This window comes from Schistocerca serialis, chromosome 4 (assembly GCF_023864345.2).
Source record: "Schistocerca serialis cubense isolate TAMUIC-IGC-003099 chromosome 4, iqSchSeri2.2, whole genome shotgun sequence".
NCBI classification, from domain to species: Eukaryota; Metazoa; Arthropoda; class Insecta; order Orthoptera; family Acrididae; genus Schistocerca; species Schistocerca serialis.
Window position 1 is genome coordinate 787,867,673 of NC_064641.1, and position 4,139 is coordinate 787,871,811.

The following is a 4,139-nucleotide window of genomic DNA, read 5'->3' on the forward strand; positions in this document are numbered from 1 at the left end:
AATGCGAAAATATTTTGTTGACTCCCACCTACACTGGGAGAAATTATCAGCGTAGTCAGAGCTCTCACGGAAATATTTAGTTGTTCATCTTTCTCACGTGTTATTCGAGAAATGGTCCGTAAGTGGTTCCATGAATCATCTGCCAAGCAATTACGTGAGAACTGCATAGCCTTGTAGATACATTACTGGCCATTAAAATTGCTACACCACGAAGATGACGTGCTACAGACGCGAAATTTAACCGACAGGAAGAAGATGCTGTGATATGGAAATGATCAGCTTTTCAGAGCATTCACACAAGGTACAAGGTGCTGACGTGAGGAAAGTTTCCAACCGATTTCTCATACACAAACAGCACTTGACCGGAGTTGCCTGGTGAAACGTTGTTGTGATGGCTCGCGTAAGGAGGAGAAATGCGTACCATCACGTTTCCGAATTTGATAAAGGTCGGATTGTAGCCTATAGCTATTGCGGTTTATCGTATCGTTACATTGCTGCTCGCGTTGATCGAGATCCAATGACTGTTAGCAGAATATGGAATCAGTGGGTGAGGAGGGTAATACGGAACGCCGTGCTGGATGTCAACGGCCTCGTATCACTAGCAGTCGAGATGACAGGCATCTTACCCGCATGGCTGTAACGGATCGTGCAGCCACGTCTCGGTCTCTGAGTCAACAGATGGGGACGTTTGCAACACAACAACCATCTGCACGAACAGTTCAACGACGTTTGCAGCGGCATGGCTCCGAGACCACGGCTGCCGTTACCCTTGACGCTGCATCACAGACAGGAGCGCCTGCGATGGTGTACTCAACGGCGAACCTGGGTGCACGAATAGCAAAACGTCATTTTTTCGGATGAATCCAGGTTCTGTTTACAGCATCACGATGGTGGCATCCGTGTTTGGCGACATCGCGGTGAACGCACATTGGAAGCGTGTATTCGTCATCGCCATACTGGCGTATCACTCGGCGTGATGGTATGGGGTGCCATTGGTTACACGTCTCGGTCACCTCTTGTTCGCATTGACGGCACTTTGAACAGTGGACGTTACATTTCAGGCGTGTTACGACTCGTGGCTGTACCCTTCATTCGATCCCTGCGAAACCCTACATTTCAGTAGGATAGTGCACGACCGCATGTTGCAGGTCCTGTACGGGCCTTTCTGGACACAGAAAATGTTCGACTGCTGCCCTGGCCAGCACACTCTCCAGATCTCTCACCAATTGAAAACGTCCGGTCAATGGTGGCCGAGCAACTGGCTCGTCACAATACGCCAGTCACTACTCTTGATGAACTGTGGTATCGTGTTGAAGCTGCATGTCATGCCATCCAAACTCTGTTTGACTCAATGCCCAGGCGTATCAAGGCCGTTATTACGGCCAGAGGTGGTTGCTCTGGGTACTGATATCTCAGGATCTATACACCCAATTTGCGTGAAAATGTAATCACATGTCAGTTCTAGTATAATATATTTGTGCAATGAATACCCGTTTATCATCAGCATTTCTTCTTGGTGTAGCAATTTTAATGGCCAGTTGTGTATAAATACATGAGGGCACGACTACGCGTCGAAATTTAAACACAGGTAGAGCTCAAACGCTCGCGCAGTTTCTGTTAGTATTTATGGCCACGTCTTCGGAAGGGCAGCATAACAAGGAGTTCCTTACGCAGCAGAAGGGAATTCGGTGAAGAGTGTCGTCCGTGGGTAGGTGACGGAGAAATGTCGCTCACGTGCGGCGCTCATTTTTATCTGGAGGCGTGCCCCGGTGCCTCCTGGGGACAATACGGCCGGCTGCTCATTCCCAATCGTGGCGGCGTGAATTCAAATCGCCCCCGCTGAGGAGCGGCGCGGCACTCTACACGGAGCGTGGGGAAGGAAGGGAGGAAGGAAGCGAGACGTGGCCCGCGCCGCTCTAGACTGCCCTCACACGCCGTGCAGGCATGCGCCACCCCCGCACCTTATTATTCGCTCCGCGTCTTTTGGTCCACAACGAAATTACTTGGCAGGGGAAGGGGCGCGTTAGTCACTTTTGAGAACCTTACCGCCGTTCCACAGTTTGTTTAGAAGGCGACAACGAGACCTCAGAAAAATATCTGCTCTGCGAGGAATCACTTTGTTCGAAGGGCTTCATTTTATCAATTGAGGCAAACATTTCTGCGACTTTCATTCTTCTGCGCCCACTATTGTTTTAAACAATGTTTTGCTTATGACCTGAACTTTCGGAGGGCATTCGGTATGTTTCGCACTGTCATTTAATGATCAAAACGTAATCATACCGTATACCAGGTGAGCTTTGTGACTGGATTCAATAGCTACTAGCAATTACAAAGCAGAATTTTGTTCTTAATGGAGAGACGTATTCGAGTGTACAAGTACACTATCTGATCAAAAGTATCCGGACACCCCCAAAAACATACATTTTTCATATTAGGTGCATTGTGCTGCCACCTGCTGCCAGGTACTGGTATCAGCGATCTCAGTAGTCATTAGACGTCGTGCGAGAGCAAAATGGGGCGCTCCGCGGAACTCAAGGACTTCGAAAGTTGTCAGGTGACTGGGTATCACTTGTGCAATACGTCTGTACGCGAGATTTACACACTCCTAAACATCCCTAGGTCCACTGTTTCCGATGTGATAGTGAAGTGGAAACGTGAAGGGACACGTACAGCACAAAAGCGCACAGGCCGACCTCGTCTATTGACTGACAGAGACCGCCAACAGTTGAAGAGCGTCGTAATGTGCAATAGGCAGACATCTATCCAGACCATCACACAGGACTTGCAAAATGCATCAGGACCCACTGCAAGTACTATTACAGTTTGGCGGGAGGTGAGAAAACTTGGACTTCATGGTCGAACGGCTGCTCATAAGCCACACACCACGCCGGTACATGCCAAATTACGCCTCGCTTGTTGTAAGGAGTGTAAACATTGGACGAATGAACAGCGGGAAAATGTGTGGAATGATGAATCACGATACACAATGAGGCCATCCGATGGCAGGGTGTGGGTATGGTGAATGTTCAAATGGTTCAAATGGCTCTGAGCACTATGGGACTTAACATCTATGGTCATCAGTCCCCTAGAACTTAGAACTACTTAAACCTAACTAACCTAAGGACATCACACAACACCCAGTCATCACGAGGCAGAGAAAATCCCTGACCCCGCCGGGAATCAAACCCGGGAACCCGGGCGTGGGAAGCGAGAACGCTACCGCACAACCACGAGCTGCGGACTATGGTGAATGCCCGATGAACGTCATCTGCCACCGTGCGTAGTGACAACAGTAGAGACGGTGGTGTTATCGTCTGGTCGTGTTCTTCATGGAGGGGCTTGCATCCCTTGTTGTTTTGCATGGCACTATCACAGCACAGGCCTACAATAATGTTTTAAGCACCTCCTTGCTTCACACTGTTGAAGAGCAATTGTGGGATGGCGACTGCATCTTTTAACACGATGGAGCACCTGTTCATGATGCACGGCCTGTGGCGGAGTGGTTAAACGACAGTAACGTCCCTGTAATGGACTGGTCTGCACAGAGTCTTAAAAACACCTTTCCGATATTTTGGAACGCCGACTTCCTGCCAGGCCTCACCGATCGACATTGCACAGAGTCCTGACCTGAATCTTGAACAATACCTTTGCGATGTTTTGGAACACCCACTTCGTGCTAGGCCTCACCGAACGACATCGATACCTCTCCTCAGTGCAGCATCCGTGAAGAATGGGCTGCCATTCCCCAAGAAACCTTCCAGCACCTGATTGAACGTATGTCTGTCAGAGTGGAAGCTGTCATTAAGGCTAAGGTTGGGTCAACACCATAATGAATTCCACCATTACCGATGAAGGACGCCACGAACTTGTAAGTGATTTTCAGTCAGGTGTCCGGATAGTTGTGATCACATAGTGTAGCTTCAGCAGTACGCCAAGGAGTGTTATTGGACCATCATATTTCAGGAGGAGGAAGGGGTCAGTGTTTAACGTCCCATCAACAACGACGTCATTAGGAGCGGGGCACAAGTTCGGATTAGGGAAGGATGAAGAAAGAAACCGGCCGTGTCCTTTGAGAGAACCTTCGCGGCATTTGCCTTAAAAGGAAAATTACAGAAAACCTAAATCAGGATGGCTGGACG